General features: G+C 37.7%; 1 long non-coding RNA gene across 1 annotated transcript; it reads left to right on the top strand.

Moving 5' to 3' along the window:
• Positions 1–3,704: 3,704 nt before the first annotated feature.
• LOC124158507 lies at positions 3,705–7,926 on the top strand. The gene is made up of 4 exons (XR_006864819.1): positions 3,705–4,178; positions 4,264–4,445; positions 6,148–6,272; positions 6,369–7,926. It is a non-coding gene; the product is annotated as an uncharacterized LOC124158507 (long non-coding RNA).
• The last annotated feature ends 2,015 nt before the right edge of the window (positions 7,927–9,941 follow it).

The raw sequence follows: 9,941 nt of genomic DNA, 5'->3' as shown, positions 1-9,941 counted from the left end.
ATTTGTAAAAACAAAACAGTTGATTTCGGCCATCACTGATACATAATATAGATTCGAAGTATTATATGGGAGAATATGATTTACCAATTCATTATATATTAAGTACATTACAATCTACTCGAAATTGAATTGAAAGACAAAGAATTTATTACCCATCAAGTTCAAATTGACTGCCGCACACATAGCTTTTATACCAATATGATACAACGTCAACTTTTACAGTGAATCACAGTTAATTTCAATTGAGACGAAAAGAAAGAGAAAGACAAAATTTCGTTGCATAGGATTTAGGAAAGGGTGAAATTTCGGTGAAATTGGTGAATGGGTAAATTTCTTCATATGCATAAAAAATCTGACAAACATAATTGAATCGTTCTAATATTAAATATTCAGTATGATTCACGAACCAAAAAAGAAACTACTGAGAAATATTTTAATATTTCGTACTTACCGTTATTGGTGGCACCACCGCATGAATTCATGACTTGACACGTTACTTCTTCAGTCGAATGATGGTCTCTGTCACGACGTCTTCATTTCTTCGGCCACAAAGACGTCTTCAGTCTAGGGAGAGAGCGGGTTAGTGCAAGCAAGGTAAATAAATGACCCTTCCCCCAAGGAATAGCATACGCCCCATTCCAATATAAGGGAAGTAACGATGACACCTGAAGGAAATCACCACTTTTCCATCCAAGTGTCACAATATCACACCCGTACACTGCAATGGTATACGGCGAATGCCAAACCTCGGTTCGACACATAAAAAACTAAAATTAACGCAACCTAAGAAGCCTAGCCTTACTCGACGCATTGATCACGGCCCTTAGGGCCCAAAAGCTAACCTAGTTGTGAAGCTGGGGTCCTCTTCACGTGAAGTTCCGATGTCTTGAGCCTGGGGAGAGAGTACATACAAGGAAAATAAATGACCCTTCGCCCAAGGAATAGCATACGACCCATTAAAATACACGGAAACTCACCATGACACAAGGAGGAAATTACCACATTTCCATCCTAGTGGCAGTTTCATTCCCGTGTACTGCAATGGTATTCAGCGAATGCCATACCTTGGTTCGACACAAAAATAACTATAACTAACGCAAGCTAAAAAACCTAGCCTTACTCGACGCAATGATCACGGCCCTAAAGGCCCAAAAGCTAACCTAGTTTTGAAGCTGGGGTCCTCTTCACGTGAAGTTCCGATGTCTTGAGCCTGGTGAGAGAGTACATACAAGGAAAATAAATGACCTTTCCCCCAAGGAATTGCATACGCCCCATTACAATATACGGAAACTCACATTGACACAAGGAGAAAATCACCACTTTTCCATCCAAATGACAGTTTCATCCCCGTACACTGCAATGGTATTCAGCGAATGCCATACCTTGGTTCGACACAAAAATAACTATAACTAACGCAAGCTAAAAAACCTAGCCTTACTCGACGCAATGATCACGGCCCTGAGGGCCCAAAAGCTAACCTAGTTTTGAAGCTGGGGTCCTCTTCACGTGAAGTTCCGATGTCTTGAGCCTGGTGAGAGAGTACATACAAGGAAAATAAATGACCCTTCCCCCAAGGAATTGCATACGCCCCATTACAATATACGGAAACTCACATTGACACAAGGAGAAAATCACCACTTTTCCATCCAAGTGACAGTTTCATCCCCGTACACTGCAATGGTATTCGGTGAATGCCATACCTTGGTTCGACACAAATATAACTATGACTAACGCAGGCTAAAAAACCTAGCCTTACTCGACGCAATGATCATGGCCCTGAGGGCCCAAAAGCTAACCTAGTTTTGAAGCTGGGGTCCTCTTCACGTGAAGTTCCGATGTCTTGAGCCTGGGGAGAGAGTACATACAAGGAAAATAAATGGCCCTTCCCCCAAGGAATTGCATACGCCCCATTACAATATACGGAAACTCACATTGACACAAGGAGAAAATCACCACTTTTCCAACCAAGTGACAGTTTCATCCCCGTACACTGCAATGGTATTCAGCGAATGCCATACCTTGGTTCGACACAAAAATAACTATAACTAACGCAAGCTAAAAAACCTAGCCTTACTCGACGCAATGATCACGGCCCTGAGGGCCCAAAAGCTAACCTAGTTTTGAAGCTGGGGTCCTCTTCACGTGAAGTTCCGATGTCTTGAGCCTGGTGAGAGAGTACATACAAGGAAAATAAATGGCCCTTCCCCCAAGGAATTGCATACGCCCCATTACAATATACGGAAACTCACATTGACACAAGGAGAAAATCACCACTTTTCCATCCAAGTGACAGTTTCATCCCCATACACTGCAATGGTATTCGGTGAATGCCATACCTTGGTTCGACACAAATATAACTATGACTAACGCAAGCTAAAAAACCTAGCCTTACTCGACGCAATGATCATGGCCCTGAGGGCCCAAAAGCTAACCTAGTTTTGAAGCTGGGGTCCTCTTCACGTGAAGTTCCGATGTCTTGAGCCTGGTGAGAGAGTACATAAGGGAAAATAAATGACCCTTCCCCCAAGGAATTGCATACGCCCCATTACAATATACGGAAACTCACATTGACACAAGGAGAAAATCACCACTTTTCCAACCAAGTGACAGTTTCATCCCCGTACACTACAATGGTATTCGGTGAATGCCATACCTTGGTTCGACACAAAAATAACTATAACTAACGCAAGCTAAAAAACCTAGCCTTACTTGACGCAATGATCACGGCCCTGAGGGCCCAAAAGCTAACCTAGTTTTGAAGCTGGGGTCCTCTTCACGTGAAGTTCCCATGTCTTGAGCCTGGGGAGAGAGTACATACAAGGAAAATAAATGACCCTTCCCCCAAGGAATAGCATACGACCCATTACAATACACGGAAACTCACATTGACACAAGGAGAAAATCACCACTTTTCCATCCAAGTGACAGTTTCATCCCCGTACACTGCAATGGTATTCGGCGAATGCCATACCTTGGTTCGACACAAAAATAACTATAACTAACGCAAGCTAAAAAACCTAGCCTTACTCGACGCAATGATCACGGCCCTAAAGGCCCAAAAGCTAACCTAGTTTTGAAGCTGGGGTCCTCTTCACGTGAAGTTCCGATGTCTTGAGCCTGGGAAGAGAGTACATACAAGGAAAATAAATAACCCTTCCCCAACCATTCCCCCAAAGAGTCCAATGCTTAGCTAAGCCACTCGCTTTCTTCTTGTAATGGTCCTCTTGTCCTGGAGTCTTCTGTCTTCTCCTCCTTTTGTTGGAGGACACACGAATCACACGCAGCCTTTAGTCATTCGTGCGATCAAAAGGCAAGTTGGGCAATCGCGTTACGCATGTAATATGACGGAAGGTTTATACGCATTTCGCCGATTTGTTTCCTTCGAGCTCACCGATGTAATGTCAGCATTTTTAATCCTGTAACAGAGCGGGTTAATGAACATGACCCTAAATTACAATGTATTATATAACCCAAAATTACATCAAAACATTACATACATAATCGCTCGCAACGCTATACTTAAGGTAGTTTGAGCGAGATAGATCCGTAGTCACAACAGCGACTGAATCTTCTCAAAATTTACAAATATCAAGAGTTGTTAAGGTTTTTGATACAATTTTATAATTTTTTGTTGGGAAAATATTTGCTTCAGTTGCTTATTTTTCTCGGTAATGAACAAAATATACGTATTTTAAACTCTATCTTGACTTATTACCAAAGGTACCAACCGTACTTTTAGTAATATAATAATAAGTTTCCTTAATATAGTATGGACTTAATCCCGACTTGGAGTACGATATCCTGGCATCTGAAATGTTCAAACATAAAACTATAAGAGTTACTTATATTAGAAAGCAATTTTAAAGCATTGTATCGCAAGAAATGACATATGTCTAAGAGACGTTCGACTTGGCAACAACGTCAAATTTCTTAGGTTGGTGCGACTCTCAGAGAAACAAGTGAATGGCTTGAAGCGTTACAGGAGTGCAGAGATTTCGGTGTTGAAATATACTTTAGAAAGTCGAGTATTTCTCTAACTTTTTAGTGAAATATGCCAGTTTTTCAGCCTTCTCTGCTTCAACGATGAAGCCATCCACTAGTAAAGCGGGGCGGTTTGTGCGGAAGAAGGAATTTACGAAGGGACAGAAGAGTTCTTCTCGAACGTTCAGTGAATATAGGTAAGTGTTCTAGTAAATACCTCATTGCGAATTTAAGAATGGAAGTATGTTATTAGCTGAAAATAAATTTTTGTTTCATTTATAGTGTGCGTCCTGTCATGTGTTGGGAATGAGCAAATGAATCGGGTTTTGGCAACCCTAATTATTCCGTCTGTCGCCAATTCCACTTGGAAAAGGTAGGAGCGATCTGTGGGGTCAAAGGTTGAAGATGCAATCGAGTACGGAAGCTGTGGAGGTGGAGAAGCTTCTCACTTTGGCCGTAACACCGTAAGTTTCACCGCATCAGTAAAAAAATGAGACTATAAGTAGTAGCGTTATTGGTCCCCCGAAACCCAATGTGAATGTTAATTCATTTTTTTTAATGTGCTTTGTGGTTGCATTACGTTCTTTCATATCTCTTGGAAATATTCAGTCGGTGTGCTTTTTATTTCCATGTACATTGCATTCCATGAACATTACCAGTAGTAGGTCCAATATATAAACTAAAATTTAGTAAATGCAGAGGCTTTAATTTTTTTGATGATTACTTTGTTCAAGTGTAATTTTAAATTAAGTTTCATTTAATTTTTTATTGTCCTTCAATGTAATTTGTTATTGGTTCCTTTGGATGAAACCATAATTGATTAAGTGACTGTTGACTGGAATTTGGTGATGTGAGCTATATAAAGTGTTTGATATTTAGAACCAGAGAATTACCACAGATTTACTGTTTTTAACATAGAAAATCAATAACTGCTGGATTGTGTTAATGTGGATTATAAGTTGATTAATTATGGTGATCTGTTATCAGGTCATAGGATTAGAAGTCTATCTAACATATATTTTCAACTACAGTATACTTATCTTAAGTATTTATTCAGCAATTGAAGACAATCTAATTTCTCCTTGATTATCATTCCTTAGTCATTGTTTCTTAAAGAGGTAAAGTACTCAGCACAGCCCTTTTACTGGTGTGCTCAGTGTTGCAACTATTATTCTATGCCATAATTTTACATGCTACTTATTTATCTAAGACTTTCAATATTTTTCGTGGATCAATAACTTTTCTTGATTTCTTAAAGGGATTACCTGTCTCCTCTAACAGCTATTTGCATGTGCTTGCCAGAAGAGGAGTATTAGTTATAATTCAATCAGCTTTGTTTCCGTGGCCATACCCTTTCCACTTATGATGCTCATCCTTCTCTCTCAACTTATTTTTTTATGCAATGTGAAGAAATGTTTTCTCTGTCGTTAATTTTTTAAAAGTCAAGGCTGGACATACTATTTGCAAACCCTTATTCATTTCAAATTCCTAATGTTGCATTGAGTGAATGTTAATGATCACATTGAACTTATATTTCTAAAAGAATTGCATATAATCATATTTTACTAGTGGAAATAATATTGCAGGAAAATGTTCCTATCCATCGACATCATCTCCCTGTTGTTCTTGATGGTTCTGTCCTGATTGTGGTTGCTTTCCTACATTTATCATAATTACAACCTACTTCACTATATCTGGTATGATGTTGGGCACAATATGGTGGAAGTTTTTAATATTAGTACAATTTAAAAGACATTGCAACATTTCCACTGAGTTTTATTATGACAACAACACTTGATAATGTTGTTTGTAGCAATGAAATGCGTTTTGTCATAATAAAACTCAGTGGAAATATTGCAATTTATAATTTTAGTAAGACTTCATTATACATACTGATTAATGTTTTTGTTATGCTAATGAGTTCCAAAGTGGCAAAATGTATTTGTGTCACATTAACCAATGACAGGGTATAAGTGTCTGACACATATACAATGTCCTCCCTAATGTTGAATCAAGAATATCATAAGTTAAGCGGTAGATTACCTCCAATGTTATCATACTATTTCAATTCCTTAGTTTTAATTCCACCCAGTCACAGAAATCTAAGTGCAGTGCATTGGCTAATTAATATGTGGCCCCTCATTCAGTGTACATAATTTATTTCAGTGGCATGACTCCCAGTGAAGAGTCTCCTATGCAATGCAATGATGGAGCTGAGGTAGATATCATTGCCTCTTATGATTATGGATGGCAGAAGAAAGGCAATGGGTAATCATATGACAGTAAACCTGGTAAATTCCATCATATTTTCTGGGAAATAAATTATGTATAAATTGTTCCTCTTTATTATGTTAACAGTTAAAATGTCTTTCTTTTTACATTTACAGGGCATGGGTCTGTCATTGATTACCACTCCAAAAAATTACTTGCGTATTATGTATGCAGCACTATCTGTGCAATGTGTAGAAGACACAGAAGGTGGCAATGTTACAAACCCTGTGGAGTGTTATTTCAAGCTTAATGATTTCCCAAATGGCTACAGCTGGCATTAATATGGAGAAGCTGGTGGAAATACTGGTGGTGGCTACAGCTGGCTCAGTAAATGTGGAACTGAGGGAATAAGATTAAGTACACATGTGAGAGAGTATCAATGGTAAGCCCCATGTTACCATCCAAAGGAGAATAGAGTTTCACAAGTCTATTGAGGCTATTAGTAAATATTTTGAGGAGTTGAGAAAACTTAAAGAGTAGACTGATAAATTATCTTATGCCTTATGTATAGCATGGTTGTAAATGTACATAGTAGAAATGGTCATACTGTAAAGTCTATTAGAGATTTTTTAGCTTCTTTAAGATTCTCCCCACGTCCTCTGGCTTGTGGTAACAGGTGTCTCCTGAGTATTTTAACTAGTATCTTCAGGTTTGCTGCAAGGGTCTAAAGGTTTGCGTGACATAATATTGGGCAATTTTTCCATTTTTTCTTTTGGGTGATTATCTTGTATACTGGTTAATGCGTCAACGCCTTTGAGTGAGAATGACTCTTTAGAAACTCCCTCCTGTATTGTTAGTGGGATTTTGTCAATAGGGCTGATCAATTTCTTTGCGCACCTTGATTGGCAAGAAAATTATGCTGTCCCTCCCAAGGGATTGTTGTTACAAGGGTAGCAAGGATTTTATTATATTTGCATCGGTGAAAGTTATTTTAAAGTACTGTTTAACTAATTGCCATCTAATTACTGAAGGACATTGTGTTCCACTCTATGTATATAAATATCTTTATATATAAAATTAACCTGAAAATGTCCACCAGCTTTTCCATATTATGTAGAAATAAGGTTAAGGCAAATCTGGTGGTCTCCATGTACAATGCTATTGGCTCCTGAAGTTAATCACAATCAAGATCAGCTTACATAGCTAACATTGGTAACATATTCCCTTTCGTATTATATCTTTTGCTCTTACAATGACTTCGGGAACAACCAAAGTTGGTTCACAGGGACTGTAACTTGCCTCCTTACTGTAGCCTTCATTTTTTCTTCTATTCTGCTGGAGTGGGGCATATGCAGTGTTGAATGCTAGCAAAGAAATGTTTCTTTTTAAGACTAGCCTCTGCCCATTTCTTCAAAATTTACTGTGAATGCCTGAAGTGTATTTTTTTAACACTGATTTTAAGGAAAAAATCCCACTACTATGTTGGAAATATGAGGGAACATTATCACAAGCAAGTTAGAGTGATAAGACAGCAGAGAAATACCTCATATACAAACAAATAAAGTATATAGTAGCCAATTTAATGTCTCTTGGGAGCCCTGGCTCTCCTTTTTATGTTCTTAGCCAACACTGAGTGAAACTGAAATGTGTATTGCTGCATTTATGTAACATTGTAGAGTGCTTTTCTGTAAATATTTTGTAATTTTTGTTATATATTAATAAGAAATATGCATACCAGAAGTGTAGTAATATATCATTTTTTTGTCTGATTCCTTCCTACAAACCCTAAGTTGGTAGCTATGTGCATATATTTCCAGAATAGGGCCTTGAGATGAAAAGCAGAATATTGAAATTGTATCCAGTTTAACTAAAGGTAAGGGGGTATTGCAGTAGGCATAAAGGTGAATGGCAAGCTTCATTTAGAATAGCGTTATGGAGATTTTAGTAGTTGAAGCTCAATATTGCGATTCTTTAGCTTTTAGTATCTCTGTAATGATGTAAGCAGAAGTCCATTTGGTGTGAATTTCTTGTTCCTAAGGGATTGTTGTAAGGAAATGGCAAGATGCACTTCCTTTTAGACTCAATATGACTATTATTGGAAGATTAATTTATACTTCGGTTACGTTCTATCTAAAGATTAGATTCATTTGATTGCTTCGTGGTTAGTAGTCAGCTCTGCATTCATGACGTGGAAATCTACAGTTACTGGAGCAAGAACTTTCCAACAGAGCAATCTTGTAATTTTGCATTACGTGGAAGAAAAGATAGGTAATTTAAAATCGATGTCGGCCAATGTTAATATATTCGGAGGGCTGGTTCTACATTCATTTTTTCGAAAGGTTTCCTCAAATTCGGTTTAGGCAACAAGATTTAGTAGGTTTTATGCATTGTGGGATGAATTCTGATTTCCAAAAGGGAGATGATTCGACAGAATTTTACCATAAACGAAATGTGTTGTTTGACTTAAGTGTAAACGCATGACTACACTCATAATATCTCGCTTAGAATCCTATCCTTTCGTTTATGTAAGGTTCGGACTGCGTTGACTTAAATATGAAAAGTACCTGTCAATAACTACCTGTTAACGTTGTTCAATAGGTTTCACGCACGGCTCATACCTAAAAGATGGTTTGAGCCACTCGATTTCACCACAAATAGCAAGTTCATTAATGCGGATGGAGAATCGTACTTGTGAAAGTAAATATGCAGACACCTTTAGTATGCGTAAAATCGGTAATATCTTTCCTCCCAAAGCATGCCAAATAATATTTACGTACACATAAGAAATCTCTTTATTCGAAGTTTACAGAAACCCAAATAGTATTAGGAATCGCGAATCTCATATTTCACTTCCCAATGTCCACCACGAAGTAATTTTTGTACTTGGAATTTACTGCGACAATATGGAAAGTCAGTACACTAAACTCTTACGCAATCAATTATATCCAGTAATGCTTATTCCTTGTATGCTGTCGTATGCGATCATGTTTGTTTACGTTTAATTCTAAAGCAGCGTTGCCAAGCCGAATCTTCCGGCATCCGGTCGTCTGCAGGAAATGCCTGTTCGACGAAAAGTTTTTCTTTTATATTTTAATTATACTACCGGTGACCTATAATTTTAATGCAACCAAAAATTCATAAATGAAGTTTACTACACTCAGTTAGTTTTTTGTCGATTTCTATAAACGGGAAATAATTCTTTTTAAATAAATTCTGTCGCCAAAGCGCATGGCTCCTATCTATGCCATGTAAATCAGCTTCTCTTTGCTCACAAATATCTCTGAATTTAGCCCGGTAAGGGGTGTATATTATGATATCACTGGAAAGATCAAGACTTTTTCTTTACAATGAGATAAAAATCATAGAATTCTATGATGATTGATTTTTCGCTCAAACTACCTTAATAAGGTACCTTTATGCATGTATTTTCGTGTTCCCTAAGCCGGCTAAATTTTGTGTGTACCATAGGCCTATTTTGTGCGCATATACCTTTGGTGTTTTCGGCGCATTTTTAATTTTGTTGAAAATGTTTTTACCAAGTTTTTTGTGAATTTTACGTTCACGAGAGCTCTCAGAACGAGACTCAATTATTCATGAGTCCATACCATTTCACGTTATAGGGCCCTGTTTTACCAAGTTTATAATTTCATTCCTATCTCATGAGAATGCGTCGTCCCTCTTTAAATGCAATGACCAAAGAGAGACCTTATTTTGCCTTTATACCTTGGTATATACCATGATCATGATCT

This window comes from Ischnura elegans, chromosome 5 (genome assembly GCF_921293095.1).
Source record: "Ischnura elegans chromosome 5, ioIscEleg1.1, whole genome shotgun sequence".
Lineage (NCBI taxonomy): Eukaryota > Metazoa > Arthropoda > Insecta > Odonata > Coenagrionidae > Ischnura > Ischnura elegans.
Note: the sequence above shows the minus strand (reverse complement) of the source record. Positions and strands in the feature narration are given on the sequence as shown.